The sequence below is a fragment of the Limanda limanda genome, chromosome 1, assembly GCF_963576545.1.
Source record: "Limanda limanda chromosome 1, fLimLim1.1, whole genome shotgun sequence".
NCBI classification, from domain to species: Eukaryota; Metazoa; Chordata; class Actinopteri; order Pleuronectiformes; family Pleuronectidae; genus Limanda; species Limanda limanda.
Window position 1 is genome coordinate 37,185,915 of NC_083636.1, and position 18,198 is coordinate 37,204,112.

General features: G+C 42.9%; 1 pseudogene; it reads left to right on the forward strand.

Annotated features, from left to right (window-relative positions):
- The first annotated feature begins 17,255 nt into the window (after positions 1 to 17,255).
- Positions 17,256 to 17,428, forward strand: LOC133014756 (U2 spliceosomal RNA; annotated as a pseudogene).
- Positions 17,429 to 18,198: the final 770 nt, after the last annotated feature.

Here is an 18,198-nt window from a genome sequence, read left to right on the forward strand (position 1 = left end):
ACAGACCGGCCCATCAAACCTGTCTGAGTGTGCACAGCTTTGCTCAGCACTCTGCGCGACACCCACACCTGCAGCTGCCGTGCGTGTGATGAATTGTTTGGATCGTCATGTGGGTCCTTTTTTGCGATGCTTATTTCTGGTTTGTGTTTCTCGGCGCTGAGAAGCCTGCGAGTGGAGTCTGGTGAGTGTGACTCCTCAGTATGCTCACATCGATACTTTGCACGCTCCTCCATCTGGCGCGGGAGAAACCATGAGAATGAGCAGACTTCAAGTGGCGGCGAGCACACAGGCGTTCGCTCGCAGCTCGCCGCTTGACAGCGTTCCAGCAGCTTTGAATAAAACACAACATGTCCCATCAGTTTCCAGTATGTACCGGCGGCCTTACAGCTAAAACAGTGTGTGCGCAGAGATGCATCGATGAACAGCGGCTGTGGAATTACCTTGGGTGAGGTTCACTAAGTAGTGTTGTCAGTCGGAGCTCGGCCGGGCGCTAATGCAGCAGTGCGCCGAACAGAATCCTCCCTGCCACCCGGTGACCCGTACATCATGGTGCGGCGGCACAAGTGGTGTCGTGAGATGAATGTTAATGGCCGAAATAAAAGGGCTACAGACAGTAAAGTATTAATCACATCGCTCTTTCTCTATAAATGTTCAAATCGAGTGGGTTCGCCCGAGGCCCCGGCTGCACAGCTACGTTTTTTTACAACAAAGGATTTAGCTGCTAAATGGTTTTATTCATAATGCAGTAGTTATTGAACTCACCTAAATAGAGCGAGCAGAGACAAGAGAGAGAGTCAGTACACGCACCACTGACATCAAATATTATTTCCCTCTCAGACACACACACACACACACGCACACACACACATACATAGAACAAGCACACGTGTTAATTAAGGGTCATTACCAGAGGCTGACCTGATTAAGGATTTCAAAAGATCCCTCCTACAGCATGGAGCGCCACAAACAAAGCAGTGTCACGATGCGCTGATGAACGAGAGGAGAGAGGCACACGCACAATGACGGCAATATGTTATGAATAAAAGATCAGATGCCGCAGTGAAACACATCTCCCTTCATAATGTGATTCGGCTTTTTAGATATTCTTCCACGCACACAAAAGGACCAGAGAGGTCAGAGACAGAGTGTCACCGAGACTCGCCGAGAAGCGGGACGAGTCGGGATGAGGCGTCGGCGGAGTAAACAAGTTGTCAGGCTCGCTGATTTAGTCTCACCTCGCAGCTTTCTATTAGAACATTACACCCAATTTGTTTAGCGGGACGGAGATGTAAAGCAGAGCCGGCAACTCGCTGCTGGAGCGTCTGTCGATGGGCGTCGGGCAGAATGTTAAAAAAGGTCTCGGTGGCAAAACAATCACGCTGTGTCTTAATTGCACATCATGGATAACGTTCGGCCTCGGACTCCGAATGACTAAGTGCTGCGCTGAACACCACAGGAGGTCCATCCTTCCTGTGGCCATCCATTTAAACAACTTCTCCTCACCCCCGCCCCTAATCCCCTGCACATGTAAATGAGTATTCTGCTCTTAAAACAAATATTAAGTTACTGATAATTGCTATTTATCTACTTTGCACGTTTTCCGTTCAGCGCTCATGTCGTTGCTGTTATTCTGACTCGCACATCACTTCCACATATAGAAACATTTTTCGATTCACTTTCTGTCTATTTGTTATTATTCAAGTTAGTTTTTTTAATCTTCCTTCTAGGGATGGGACTACAGGAGTTCGAATATTCATAACGTTATTGAACAATTATTCGAATATTCATGACCCCCACCCATGTTTTTTCCCCCTCCCATCACCCCCACACGCATTAAGGTCAAACACGCACACAACAGGACTGATATTTCTCAAAAATAGCTTCATTAATGCTTCATTATGCCATCCGATGGATTATAACAGGTAGCGATTGCAACGCATCACTGCTGGGCTACAGCATAGACCTTTGAAAAATGAATAAATAATAATAACATTAGAAAATAATTTTAAAAAGAAATAAACACGGTCTAATGACTTACATCCATCCTTTTAAACGTCAGGCTTCCAGACGCCGGCGGCAGCCTAATTATTTGACAATTGACTTTTAACTTAGCCTACGCTACTTAACGTAAAACTATGAGCGAAGTTGACTGGTCATCAGACTGGACACAAATACACAAGAATAATAACAAAACATGGCTTAATGCCAAATTAGATCATTGTTTTAAACTGACAGTCATGGCAACGTATTAGCAAGATGTAGGCTATAGCTACCTTACAGGCTAGCCTACTGTAGGCTCTGAGAAATGTCACAGGTCCATCTGTGTGGTCTTGTTCATGAAAATCAACATATTCACATGTTCTGGGGTAAGACGTGCGCGCAGTCGATTCACCGTCAGTCTGCAAGATACCGGAAGATGTTGTTCTCATAATGTGCGGGACTAGAACGATTATTCATTAGGCTTGGATTTTTATTCGAATAAATTCTTAATGACGAATATTCGAATATTCATTACCAACCCTACCTCCTTCATATTTACACTTACATTTGTATTAATGGTGACAACCTGAACTGCGGTGGTGAATTGTATAAATCTTTATATTGTATCTGTAATAAATTAGAGTCTCTTGCTCGTTAAGTCTCCTGTGTAGGCGCCATCCGAATACAATTGAGGTCAATAGAATTTAATTGAATTGGACAAAGATTGCTCTCAATAGCACTAATATCAAATCATCCCTGATGGTAATTTTAATCATCAGCCACAGACGGTACTGTGTGTCTCTAATAATTAAACTCTTTGTCTCTCTGTCTGTCTCTACCAATCTAATTGTCTCTTTCTGGCTAATACACACACACACACACACACACACACACACACACACACACACGCACGGCTGGTTGCATCATTTGAGGGAAAGATTCCTCCTCTCGTTATGCTAGCTTATCTCTGATTAGTATTTCTTGAGGATACATCAGGTGGTTCACACAGAGCATGTGTTCTCTTGCAGGCGGAATCATTGAGGAATCGATTAGCTGTGTTACATCCTTGGAGATGCCACTGGGCCGACTTAGACTGAGGCTGTTAGCTGATCCATATCGATTAACGAGAACAAATGTGCTGAGGATGTACTGCTGCGCCAAATTCATCCGTGGCCCGGTTCACATTTTCTTTCATTTTTAACAACGTTGTGGGTTTTTGTAGGTTTGTGTGGAAAAACTGACCCCAGACACACAAACACACACACACACACACACAAACACACACACACACACACACACACACACACACACACAAACACACACACACACACACACACACACACACACACACACACACACAACTGCTGCAAAGAAAAGCACAACGCCAGCGATGATTAGCTCATACTTTACTCCACCGGTCCAGCACCATCATCACCGGGGCCTCATCCTGTTTCCTGAGCTGTTTTCTCAAATGATGTCACAGTAGAATAATTAACATTTATCAGTCTCCAACAGAGACCTGCCCCCCCCCCCACCCCAGAAGCAGAGAATGATGTGTAGCCTGTCAGGGTCTTCACTTGCCCACTGCACCGCTCTCCCTCAGTCATTACCAACAACAGCCAGTCAGGGAAAGATCAAGGCCAAACCGTCCATCAGCTGCCATTAGACGCTGCAGAGCAGGTAATAGAGAGTAACTGGCCAATAGTGATAGTTCATGACCAGCGATGCAGCCGGCGGACATGATGTAACGATGCCTTAAAAAGTCATAATTAAAATTTGGCTGATCATTAGCATTCCTGAATAAGCAGTAAATAATTTATGCTTACACTACCACCAGTGTGAGCTTAATGGGTTGTGCACTGTGGTCAGCAATAAAGTTCTGACTCGGAAAACATTTGAGGATGATGTAGTGAAACATGAAAAGATGAACCACGAGAACAGCGGGAACGAGTTGAAGCAGCAATAAGTAGAGAAATTGATTCAATATATTTAAACTAGGGCTGGGCAACGATTAAAAGTTTTAATCGTGATTAATCACATGATTTCCCTGATTAATCACGATTAATCGCATTTGTATACGCAAAATCCAATAATGAATTAAAAAGTAGTGTATAGCGCAATTTTATTTTCAATGTTCTGCCATATGAACGAAAGTGCCATAACATTTGTTGTGCAAACACTTTTAACATCAGCATTTAATACAGTAGCAGTTAAATAAAATATTCAGTGTAAATCTCAACTTAACAATGTTATCAAAGCAAATACAAAATTAAAGGTCAATGCCACTGCCAGGGCATTAATGTTATCCTCTTCGTTATGAAAAATGTATACTCCTCCCTGCGTCTAACGTAGTCTGCCGAAGCCTCGCTCCGCTCGCTGTTTCGTTGAGTGATTTGCTGATATCAACTGAGTGTTTTGCATTTAGGTGATATTTTAGACTGGAAGTACTCCGGTGATAAGAAAATTCACCTTGGCAGTGGCTACAAATTACTTTGGTTCTGTCGACTCCGCCGTCTGGAAGAACTTTAAAATGAAAATGGCCATGTAAAAGCTCCGTACCCTTATCCGTGGTTGTTTATCCGCCAATTATTTTCTTTTTTTCCGGTTCCGCAGCAGTCAGCAACAGACTTTCACAAAATAAAAGCCTGACTTTCACAATAAAACAATAAATAATCAAACCTGAGTTAATGCGAGATAAAATAATTAATCGAGTTAACTCATCACTTGAGTTAACTCGATTAAAACGAGTTAACTTGCCCAGCCCTAATTTAAACTATTCAAAAGGACAGTTCCTAGTCTTATATTATTTTTATATCTTATATTTATACTTCCACAAACACACCACAGCAAACTCAAACAGCAAACTGTATACTTAGCAATAAACCCTGATTCATAAGGTATTACTGTGCTTCATTTTTGCCTTTCCCCAATATTCACTCAATTTGTATACTTCAAAAAAAGGTGTGTAATGACTGGTCCGCTGACACGCTGCTGCTTGTTAAGGAATCAGAAACAACAGAGAGTTACACAGGGGGCGTCGGCCTTTGACTGACCATGCATGTTGCCAAATGCAATTATCCTCTCTCTTGCTAATATGTAATGCTCCGTGTGGAACCCTGATGCAATCGTGCACCGTGGCTCAGCTTTCATGTCGCGGTCTGGCTTTCACCTCACTTGTGAATTGAAGTGCAGACAGTAAATCTGACTACCGAACATGGTAACAGCAGTTAACGGCTTCCTTTCCCCCGGAGAGGCTGAATGCTTATTTGCAAAGCTGTAGAAAAGCTGCAGATATCCAGTTTGGGTCGTTGGTTAACGAGCATAAAAAGGTCAGTTCAAAGCTGTTTTTGTCACATTGATTAGCACCAGAGGAATAGCAGGTAGGTGAGCTGCTGGTTGAGCCCGGACGGATCATTACACACAATATTTATATGCTTCTCTCGACTGGACTAGTGGACTAGTGGCAGAAACTTGGACTATGGGCAGAAAAGGTCTCTGGTTTGTCTGTGGTTCGACTCCACGGAGAAACAACAAAAAGACGAACCTGGATTGATCTGTCCAAAAATCCAAGAGGATTCTCCCTACCCTGTCTAGTGCCCCTGAGCAAGGCACCTTACTCCCCCAACATCTGCTCCCTGGGCGCCGTACATGGCTGCTCACTGCTCTGTGTGTCCTGCACCAGATGGGTTAAAAGCAGAGGTTAAATTCCCCCCTTGCATGAGTGTGCTTGTGCATCTCTGTGCATGTGTTTGGGACAAATAAATGTATCTTAATCTTAATCTTAGACAGTACATCTGACTACCGAACATGGTAACAGCAGTTAACGGCTTCCTATCCAGTTTGGGTCGTTGGTTAACGAGCATAAAAAGGTCAGTTCAAAGCTGCCTTTGTCACATTGATTAGCACCAGAGGAATAGCAGGTAGGTGAGCTGCTGGTTGAGCCCGGACGGATCATTACACACAATATTTATATGCTTCTCTCGCTATATAAAGAACTGCATTTTATATCTGAATTGAAGTGCTATTTAAGTAGCAGCCTTCAGATGCAAGGCTCGTTTATTATTGTTTGTAATCACTCTGGAAATGTTTGCTTGTTGTCGAGCAAGAGAGCGATCAGAAAGAATTGTGATTATTATCACTGCTCTCATTGTTTTTCTTCCCCCCCATCAATTCATGCAGAGCTCTGATTTACAGCCGAGCGATGACGGAGAGAAGCAGAATAAACTTTTGGTGACTCGCACAATGAAATACTACGTTGAAATCTTCCCATTTGAGTTTAATTAATGTATATTCAGGTTCACCTGGATTTGTCTGAAGAAATTAAAGACAAACTGCATTAATTAACCAAAGCGTGTTATTTTAGGGCACAAAGCGCCCGACCAGCTTTAGAATTAATGTATAATCCTTAGATCCAGGCAGTGAATTACATCTCCAGACTGATTCCATACGCCTGGAGACAGTGACTAACAGTCGACTTCAGTTAAGAAGTGAAGTGCTTAATGGATCTCTGTCGTGACGTCTTTCACAGAGTCCCAAAGGAAACCTCATATTGTATCAAATCAGACAGGAGGACGTCTGTGTTTGATTAACATTCATTTCAAGACGGAGACAATGTGTTACTGGGTCGAACGGCAAACTGCGGACGGAAGTTTAAACAACCTGACGTCATGAAAGTGTCTGTCAATGCACAGGATTGAAATCTGAAGGTTCAGAAAACCACTGGCACACACGTCGGCTGTAAAAGATCAGTGAGAACACTTCATCCAGTGTTTGCTGAAAGATTTGTGAATACAGCCGAGTGTTTTCCCGGTTGCTCAAGCCTCATTCAGTGTCTCTGCTATCCCACCCTTTGCAGTCAAGCTGCACAATAGTTCCCATTACAGTCCCCGGCTAAGTGGGAAAGACAGCGGCAGATTGCCCTGCAGCCCATTTACCTCCCGCACTAAAGGCCTCTGTGATCCACAAAGAGTCATTTCGAAGCCTAAAAAAATCCCGTATAAAATCAGATATGCACTTTCAAAGCGTTTACCTTTAGAAATACTTTTCAGCAGTGTACTGTAAAGAGCTTTGAGTGCTCATCAAGTCTAGAAGAGCGCTATATAAATACAGAACATTTACTATAGAGAAGTAATTGGTAAACATTTCTGGGTCATTCATAACACATGCATTTGTAGGGAGTGTTACGCTGCAACCCGGTAGGATGAGGTACGATACATTAAGATATCGTACGATACATTTCCATACGATACAAAAAATACGTTAAGATATCGTACGTTATGATAGGATACAGATATCAGGGTGAAGCGTCAGATGTAAGGTCATTTAAACCTCAATGAAAGCCCTAGAAAAACATTCATACCTTAATAACACTTACTTATCGAATGTGCTTCATCAGAGCTATGTAAATGCCGTTGGATCAGATGTGATTGACACCATCTCCCCAAAAGAACCTCAAACGTCCTTTAGATTTTGATTCAAATCCTGATTCTGAAACCACTGGGATTCAGCCTTTTGGACGTTCCACCCACTCACTCCCAGTGTTGGGGAGTAACGGAATACATGTAACGGCGTTACGTATTTAGAATACAAATTATGAGTAACTGTATTCCGTTACAGTTACAAATTAAATAGATGGTATTCAGAATACAGTTACATTGTTGAAATCAGTGGATTACATGACGGTACTTCTCTGTTTCACGAGTTTAATCACTGTCTCGTAAATCCACCGGAGGCAAAGCCCCCAGGAAGCAGCTGGAGACCAGGGCTGCCGTAAGAGCGCCCGGACCCCGGCGGCGTGAAGAAGCCTCACCGCTACCCGCTCGGGACCGTTACAGGCCCCGGGACCTTGGCTCTGAGAGAGTTCCGTCGCTACCAGAAATCTACGGAGCTGCTGATCCGCAAGCTGCCCTTCCAGCGCCTGGTGAGAGAAGACCGACCTGCGCTCCCAGAGCTCCGCTGTCATGGCTCTGCAGGAGACCAGCGAGGCATGCAGGGTTCACACCGGACGCTGAAGCGACGCTAAAATAATATCACCCGTTGACCCAGTAGTATAAAAGCATATGGTCACTTGTTGCTCCAACATTAACTGTAACAGCGTCCCAATTTAATGTCATCCATCTTCAAGAACTTCTCCGCTGTTTGCTCCGTTCAATGTCGGGTGTCGAGGGTAAATTACGTATTCTCCGCCCCCCCCCTCTCTTTATTTAAAACTCCAGGACAACAGAAGGGGAATACAAACTATGGGATGCATGCTTTATCATTTATATCATATAAAATATGTCATCAATATCGTTTAAAATCCTTTTTCAGTGTGTTTCCTGGAGCGATATGCTCGCGTCAAGCGCAAAAAATAGACCCGACGCCGAAACGATCGCTGCACGGCGCGAGGCAGCCTTGGCGCAGGGGGGGGTTCAGCCTCCGGTGAGACCCGCACAGAGGTGGAGTGGATGGGAGCCGGACATCCAGCGGGCCCGCAGCATCGGTGGAGAGAGAGTTTAAACTGCTGCTGCTCCACTGACTATAACAACGCCGCAATCATACACTTAAAAAATGCAATACAAACCGGAAGAATTCCAAGTATTCAGAATACGTTACTCAGATTAGTTAATGTAATGGAATACGTTACAGATTACATTTTTGTGCATGTATTCTGTATTCTGTAACGGAATACGTTTTGAAAGTATCCTTCCCAACACTGCTCACTCCTTGGATCAGGGCAGGAGGTCGTGGATCCATGCGATGCAGAAGAGAACAGCAGAGGAGGTCAGCTCAGTGTTTATGTTCTCGCTGCCTGTGGAGTGACGGCACATTGGAGCTCACACTGCACATTAAATATCGCCACAGCACGTCCCCGACCACCTGCTGGTCTGTGCAGTTGGATCCCAATCTGTGTCTTGGGTGCACTTTGAGTTTTCTCTTTTTATTATGCGGTCACATGCTGATTGCCACCCCCTCTCCTGAGATACATGTTAATGGACTGTAAAGAAAATTTCCCGTCTCGTAACAGATGTCTGGGAACAACAAACAGGTCCGGACATGTATCACGGTTCTGAATGCTGCGGCAACGACATACTTGAAATACAAATGTGTCCCTAAGAACAAATAATATTCCAAAAAGGAGAATATTTGTGGTGTCAAGTTTGTGTTGAGTGTCTACTATTCAATAAAAATCTATTCTTATACAGGCAGCATATGTGAGCCAACATTTTTATTTAGATTCACACCACCAACTGCACAGAGTCATAGATATCATCTCTTTAATGTATTTTTCATCAAGATCCATGCATTATTCTCTTGGAAATTGGTGAAAAAATCTTAAAGAAAAATTGATCCTGAATACGCCTCTCTTTAGGTCCCTTCCCAAGATTGAATCGGTTTCTTCTTGGCCTGTGTCCTGCCTTTCCATCAAACTTTTTAAAATAATTTTGCATAAGAAAAACCAGGCTGAAAACATAACCTCCTTGTCCCGGTGAGTTCTCTGTCTCCCGGGTGTTCGGTATTTCATTGGCGTTGCCTCCAGGAGACGAATGTGGGTCTCTGACCTGGACAGGCTGACACAAGGCCCACTGTCCACCACTAATCAGGACATCAGGATGACTCACGGTATCTAATAAAAAGTCTAAAGGTAGAAGCAATGGCCTGCCCAGGTGTTTACCCTCCATATATAAATATATATGTCACAGTGACAAACTATATGCGGGTGCTTGTAAAACCGGAGGAGGCGGTGGTGCCGTTCAAGAGGAGGCTGGTGAGGTGTTCAGCTACAGGCCCGGTCCGTTTGTAATGAGGACAGCACCGAGCTCACTGCAGCAACGTAAAGAAAAGAAGAGCTCTATCGCACATTAAAGTCTGGAATGTTTTACAGATGGTAATAAAGCCCTCGGCTAATCCCATTCACCAGAGGCGCACTCTCCTTCAGCCAATGACCATGTACAATCATCGAGGTTTACCTTCGTAAACAGCGGCCGGTATATCTCTCTTCTTCTCCTTCCTTTCTTCTGGTGTGAAAGAAGACAGCGGACAGGGATCTGTTGTTGCAGTAATAGAATTTAAGTGTGTCTCTCATCTCGCCCGATACACATGATGTAAATTACTTTGACACAGTCATGCTTGCTCTGCAAAAAAAATATGCATCGGCTGTTGCTTTTGGAATCAAGTCTTACTGTCCTGGACTATATTTAACTTTAGATGAGAAGGGAAAGTGAAGCCAAATCGCCACCTGGTGACTGGCTGCAGTATAGGTAAAAAAATCCTGCCTCCACCATGTTAATGCATTTGCCATGGCCCAAATTTAATTGCATTCATGTCAAACTCCGACTACAAACACTGAACATTTCAGCGTCCTTCTTTTCTGGATATTGGGAACATATTGTCCATCTTTATTTCTTTAGTCTATCACTGTGGCTCCTTCAGAGGACGTGATAGATAGATAGATAGATAGATAGATAGATAGATAGATAGATAGATAGATAGATAGATAGATAGATAGATAGATAGATAGATAGATAGATAGATAGATAGATAGATAGATAGATAGATAGATAGATAGATAGATAGATAGATAGATAGATAGATAGATAGATAGATAGATAGATAGATAGATAGATAGATAGATAGATAGATAGATAGATAGATAGATAGATAGATAGATAGATAGATAGATAGAGTTCTTTATTCATGAGGCAGCCTACGTAGACCACCTCCTTAGTGGGCCAAACCCAAAAGAGACGGACTGGTTTCTCACTCCGACCTTGCCTAGCAACAGAGCTAAAGTTGGACACTTTTTGAACGTTTAATGCCCCTTGGTTTTTAAACGTGTTTGCTGTGTGGCGCTTTCCGGTGCCATTACCTCTTTAAAAGTGATCCTCCCGGTGAAGCTTTGGTTTCTCTGAGAGGAGAGGACGCATTTGTCAGTCCGATTATCAGTCGTGCTACTGTGATGCAATTGGTTTTCAAATGCAGCCTCCAAATAATGCAGTACTGTAATGAGACACAGCTAACAAGTACTGCAATAGCATGTAAGGTGCCAGAGATAGAGGTAAATGCTGTATGCAAGCTAGTTTAAAATGAAGTTTATTATAAGGACTCATCCATCAAAGCCTTTGCAACTTAAATATCTACTGCTCAGCGTAAACGTCCTGTTGCCTCCCTCCATGAGGATAAGCACCCGACAGCTCGACCCAGAAAAACAAAGAGGAAAACCCAGTCCGGTGTCTGAGCACTGAGGCGCCACAGTCAGCTCATTAGCGAAACAAGTTACCAATGCGACCGCTCACCATGTCACCGGGATGTAAATGCAGCCGTCCAGGCCTGTTGTGTAGTCAGCACTGTGGTGACACAATCACACACAGATACAGTTTATGATTCATTTGGCTCTGGAGGACGCGCGGCAATTAAGAGGCTCATTCATTACGAGGAGCTTCCTGGTAAACAGAGGCTCATGGGGGGGGGGCGGGGGGGACGAACCAGGTTCCCTCCTTTAGTCTGACATAAACACAAGGGCGAGATTTAATCAGATCAGTTTATTCAGCATCCTGAGCAATTACTGTAATCCTCCACCTTCACTGCCTCCTTTCCATTACTGCATCTTGCATACTAACTTACAGATTTTTCCCACTTGTTTAATTTAATTATCGAAACGACAATGTTAGATTCCTGATGCAATATTTAATTACATATGTTTAATTAAATAGTTTTTCTTGTATCTAGCATTAATTAGGAATAATTGTCTGATTGTGTGACTGTGTGATAAGTTATTTCTTATCAGTTCAAGAGTTCTAAAAACTAAAGTTAGAATCTGAGATCTGAGATTTATAGAGATTTATATTTGTTTTGTTCACTTGCAACCTTACAATCTACAAAGTCTGCCATGTGCAGCCGAGCTGACGGCGTTCCTCTGGGGACATCGATGTTGCTCTGCCCGTTCACGATTTTGGTCCTGACTGAACACGACTACTCTCATGGTCCCCAGAGGGTGAACCCTAACTGACTCTGGTGATTCCGTGGTTTTCTCTCTAGTGCACACGGAGGTCACAGTTCTTTCTTATTTTGTGAAACATCTCAACATCTCCTTAATGGATTGGCACGAAATCTTGTTGGGATCCTCTGACTTTTCCTCAAGTGCCGCAGGGAGACGAAGCCCATTTATGGTTTTGAGTGAAATATGAGTGAAATAGTCAGTGAATGCACTGCCCAGAAACTGGTTCAGACATTCATGTTGTGGTCAGAATTAAAATTTTTAAGTTTCAGGGAAACTTTGTGACGACCCGTCCGGACTCAACTCTCACTTCCTGTTTCATTTAGTTCTTCACTCCAGTTTCACCTCTTCCCATCGCCAATCCATCACCCAGTTTATACACTGTACACCTGCTCACACGCCTCTGTACTTCAAGCTTTCCAGCATTGAATTCCTCGTGCAGCCCTCCTGTGTATGAACCTTGCCTGTGTTTGTTTTCCGAGCCTTGTTCTGTTTTTTTTCTTCTGTGCTGGTTTTGTGATTTTGTGATTTCTGCCTGTGGATTAACCATTACACTGACTGCCTTCCCATGTATGACTTCTGCCTGCATTTAAACTGACACTGTATTTGATCTTTAAAATTAGCTTGAGTCCTGCGTGAGTCTTTGTTCTATGTGCCCTCATCACAGGCTTTCCCTCCATTATACTGACCTTGTGATTTGGTGTTATATTTCAATTGATCTCTTGACTCTCACCATCAGGTAACAATTTTAGTTTGTCAAGTACTTGAGTTTAAGATGGAAAAACCTCTCAAAGTAGCAATATCATCCTTGGCTGTGCTTTGTTTGTACTAATTAGCAAATGTTAGCTTGGTTCTGTGATGAATGAAGATGGCGTGCCAGCGATCAGTAACCTGGAAACACTGCTGTGCCTCAGTGCAGCCTCACAGAGCTGCTGCCATGGACGTGGACTCTTCATCTCGTTCATGACGTGTTGGCCACGACATTAAACCTCATAAACATTTAGATTTTCTTCTGCAGAACTGTAGGATTCATTTAAAGTTGTGTACCTTCCCTGAGCAGACTTTGTCCTGAAGGGCTTTCTCTACATTATAAATTATTACCTGTTGTTTTACCTCATCTCTTCAATCCAGCGTTTCTGTTATGAGACATGCTGTGGGAATAATTAGTGCCTGCGCTGTGGAAGCTGCCTCTGCTCTGCCACATTTAGTTTTGGGATGTTTTCATTCTTCTGTTTTGGATCTAATCAGGTTCAGTGGATGCATGAGGACGTTCCCACGGGAGAAGGCCTGGCGAAGGACTCCTCCTCGGCACAGGTGTCAGGTATTTTCTAATCTGTGATCAAATCCAACTCATCGATGGCTGTTTCTATAAAAGCAGCAGAGCATAGGGGCCTCAGCTTCTCTCTTTGCCTTCCCAACGGTCAGTGGACTGGATGGACTGTGGAGAAAGCTGGTCCAGAAGCTGTGGACCTGGACAGGAGAGAACTGATAGGAGGACCAGCTGGAGAGAGAAATAGATCTGAACACTTGACCAGCCAAGGTGGGCTGCATCTCCCCTCTTTATGTTGAAAACTCTTAGAACTCTTCAGTGACCTTCCTATTTCCTTAGGAATAGAGCCTTCACTGGTTGGAGCACATTTTGAACAGACCCCATATTGATCATCGTCCTCTAAAGAAAAATAAATAAATAAACTAAAAACCCCCGTTGTTGTGGTGGGTTTCCATTAAACTCTGTCTTTTTCAAATTACATTGTACTTTTAATCTTAACATTTCTTCCTCAGTTTTTACTTTGTCATTGCTCATCTGACGTCTGTTCACCCCCCCCACGCAGAGTCTCCCATCCAAGCTTTCAGTGTCCTGAGCATTTAATCTCCTCTGCTTCTTGTGTGAGTGCACATCTTTTTTTTTTGTTTTTGTTTTTAGAAATAACAAACTAATCTTTTTAAATACGCCTCTCTCCTGACTTTTTTAATCTGCATTTACAGAATGCAAGTTGCTATCTTTGACAGACGCCCTTGTCTTGTTTTCTGTGTTTTTCCATTGGATTTTTGCATTGCTATCAGCAGCGTGCACATATTTGCTGACCTTTAATTTGTGATTTGTTCATTGCCCTTAGGTGGCTGACTTGAAATGGGCTTTGGAATAAAAACAAGTGTCATTACTGCTCTGTAACGCAATGTGGAAATGTTTGTGTTTGCATACTTCAGCTCGGAGACACTCGGGCACCGCAACGTGATGTTTTTTGAATTTTTTGAATTGCTGTGATTTGTGTGTGATGTGTTCCGAGGCCAAATGGCTCAATGCATATTCTTGTCCAAGGTTTGGCTCAAGGATATCCACACAAACAGGAGATAAAGAAATGATTAGCAGCAACATCCAGAGCTGCTCCTGCATAATTTCGTGCTAAAACTGAAAAAAGAAAAGTAGAAAAACTTCAACTGGAAGAAAAAGTGTGGGCACACTGTTACTGATTGGATGTTTCACTACATTTGCAAATTGCAAAAATTCCCCCTTTTGAATGCCCAAAAACTCAACTGTGACACATTTTCTGCACAAATGGTCGCCTCTCCCACCAATATCTGGTCAACAAATTCATGTAGGCAAGAAAAAAAGATGGAAAATGTGTTTAGGTCCATCCCCAACCCCCTGCAGAATTGCAAAACGCAATGCTTATGCAAAGCAGAGTATATACATTTAGAGTTTCATAGACGCCTGTGAGGTTACCACAAAGTAAAATGGTTTATTCAGTTTAGTTTGGTTTATTGTGAGGAGCAGTGGGCACTTTGCCTCCTTGATGATAATATGAGATGACGGGCTGTGGTGCAGAAGAGCTCCAGTGCCGAATTTGGTTCATTGAACAGTGCAAAAAAGAAATGAAATTGGGTTATTTTCCAGGATTTTATATTGACACATGAAGCACAAAACGCGGCTGAGAGCCAAAGCGGAGGAAAAGAGACCTTTCAGCTCACCATCGGTTCTTGAGGGAGGTTTGGCCTTTTTGGTAAAGTAAGTAAAGGCAGATAGTTTTGAAAAAAAATATTAAAATGTTGCATAAAGTTGGCAGATAGCAGTGCAGGAGGCAGCCACTCCATATGGGCATCATGACGGAGAGAATCTACCCTCCAGCCATCATTAGGGCGTCACTGTGGGTTTTAAAGAAGGGATGAGTCTGAAGCAAACCTGCAGCTCTCTTCACTCAGCAGGGTGCCTGTGTGATTAAGTCCTGTCATACACTGCACCCCATGACAAGGTTACCGGGCAAATTCGATAAACACCGGATGTAAATTGGGCCTAGAAATTGGATCACAGCCTAAGCCTTTAGCCGAAAAAAAGCTAAGTCAAGTAAAATGAAGAGAATTTTTATTTCACCGGCTCATGTTAACAGGAGGCTGTCATGTGAAGAGAAAAAAGCTCCGGGCTACACGGAGGAGGAAAAACAGTTCCGACTGTCTCGAAAACGGCAGTTTGAATTTTAAATGACAGGGAGCGGCTTCAGGAGATCAGGCAGGAGACAGTCACAGGTTCAAAAGGATAATTGAGGGCATGGATCTGTTGAAGCCACCTGGCAGGTTGAGGGATTATTTTTAAACTTTGCTTTTTCCCTTTCTTTCCTCTAACCTGTATTTTTTTTAATGTATATCACACTTTTGAGTTACGTGTCATGTTGATACAGGGATGTGGGAAAGTTGCAAGGTCCAAGTCCAACAAAAGTGGACCAGACAAGTTGTGGTGTCTACCATTAATATCCTGGAAAAACAGTTTGTAGAGGAGGTCAGAACCAGTCAGACCAGCAGGAGGTTTCCACATTTGGAAATGGATTAAATTGTTTACACAATTGCTTACACACATAAAAAGGAATCGCAATAAAACCCTTTTATCTGAAATTGAAAATATAATAACGGGTTGAGTTGGAACAATTTGTTAAATTTTATCAGTCCCATTAATTTGTTCATTTTTGTAGTTATCTCCTGTTAATTGTTTCTCAAAGTCTCATATTTTAATTGAATATTGTCTATTTTGTCGACAACAAAACATCCTGTTCTCCACCAGTGTGCTGCAGCTCTTATGAAATATTCAAACGAGTCCAACATGTTTTATGGCTGCATCATTTCAACACATTGCAAATATTCCACATGCATCATTTCCATACGTTTCCCCAAAAGTCAGACGGACTCATTCGGTAGTTTGTTTTCTAGTTTTATGTGTTTCTGATGTTAAATATTCTTCTGCAAAGAATGAGTTCACAAGGAAATTATAAAATCAAGGCTGTCTCATAATTTTTACAACGTCAAAACAACTGATCCTCAACTGCTCCACAAACAAGAGAAACATCTTTAAAACATAGATGACTCCTCTGTTTAATTCCTGAATCTGGAATTTGTCTTCCACAAACCAGTTGATGTTGTTTAAGATCAGGATATTAAGATTTGTTTCCAGTCTTCCTCAGGATGTTGTGGTTTGACTGGAGATCGGTCATAAACGTTTGTGAGCGTATTTGATTGGTGACCATTCAATCATGAAGTGCAGCCTCATTTAGAGCGGTGGAGTAAATTCACTTTGCTTATTCTACTGACATACAATACATAAATTAATGCTCTGTCAGTTCTAATCATCCTGGCGAGCTCCACGTGCCAATCATGTTTACAACCGCCATTAAACGTTGAGGCAGAGCGGGTCGTTCGCTAAGCAGAAGGTCAGCGGTTCGATCCCCGGCTCAAAGTATCCTTGGGTTAGGATGATGTGTGATAAGGAAGCGCTGTGAATGTGTGTGTGAGGTTATTGTGAGTCATTGTGTGAAGCTGTGTGAGTGGTTTCCTCTGAACAAAAGTGAGTGCAGTCCGTTTAGCATGGAAATGAAATTGTGCGTATTCAAAGGAGCGTATTGTTCAGATTAACATGCTTTAGTAACATTAATTCAACTTTCAACCTCAAGATCAAGTCGTTTTTTAAAATGAATTTTTCACTTTTGAAGTCAAACCTGGCATTTAAGAATAAATACTTATCTTCACTTGTGTTGGTGTCTTTCAAAGGGAAACCACCTGCTGCCGTACCAGCCAGAGGGCTTTGTAAGTCTGGGAGGGGGAAAAAAACTAATAAAACATTATGAATAATGCTGTTAAATATCAGAAAGTCACCGGGGAAATCATGATAACTTGTGTTTATTAGCTGCGTCTTTGTCTAGACTGACAACATGATGTGAAAGTGCTGAGCGAGTAAATTAACTCACTGAATTAAAGGAGAAAAGGCTCAAAGGTGATATTTAAAAAGGAAGTTAGAAAACGTGAGATAAACAAGGCAAGTGCATCGTAGACAAACACATTAGATCAAGTGTAGTATCTGTTCTTATCAGTTTAATATCTGATATGTCCTCTATATAAGGACCATATATTAAGTAGATTTTTGGCAAGAGGAGCAGAAATGTCCACGCATCGACCTAGCAGTGCAGTGCCGCTGGGAACGGTGAACTCTGTTCTAGAGAGGCGGTGGACTAGTGGCAGAAACTTGGACTATGGGCAGAAAAGGTCTCTGGTTCGTCTCTGGTTCGACTCCACGGAGAAAGAACAAAAAGACGAACCTGGATTGATCTGTTCAAAAATCCAAGAGGATTCTCCCTACCCTGTCTAGTGCCCCTGAGCAAGGCACCTTGCTCCCCGGGCGTCGTACATGGCTGCCCACTGCTCTGTGTGTCCTGCACCAGATGGGTTAAAAGCAGAGGACAAATTTCCCTACAATTCTCATGAGTGTGCTTGTGCATGTCTGTGCATGTGTTTGGGACAAATAAATGTATCTTAATCTATCTTAATCTCATAAATGATCAAATTAACCTCCTTTGCTTTGTTCAGAGTTCAATCTGATTTCTCTTCAAACTGCGAAATCACTGTTCTCATGTTAGAAGGATTAAAACGGCCAAATGTTTGCAAAGATGCTGATCAGTTCTGTTTTCCCTCTGAATACAGAGAATAAAGAGTTGTCCGTGTTCCAACAGAAACTCCTTCATCTCCAACGTGTCATTCCCCGAGATGGATGATTTTTGGCGAATACAGCCGGCCCCGGTCTGAACTGTGCACTGCGGCCCCCCAGCTCATTTACATGAGGGTGCAGAGGAACGGATCAGAACAACGACCCTCTCGCTCCTCAGACTGTCTCTCTCTCTCCCTCACGGACCCGTGGAGTCCCTCGCTGCCTTCGCTCCTCCTGACAGCCTCCGTGTCTGAGCTGGGCCGGAGCCACGGAATCCATC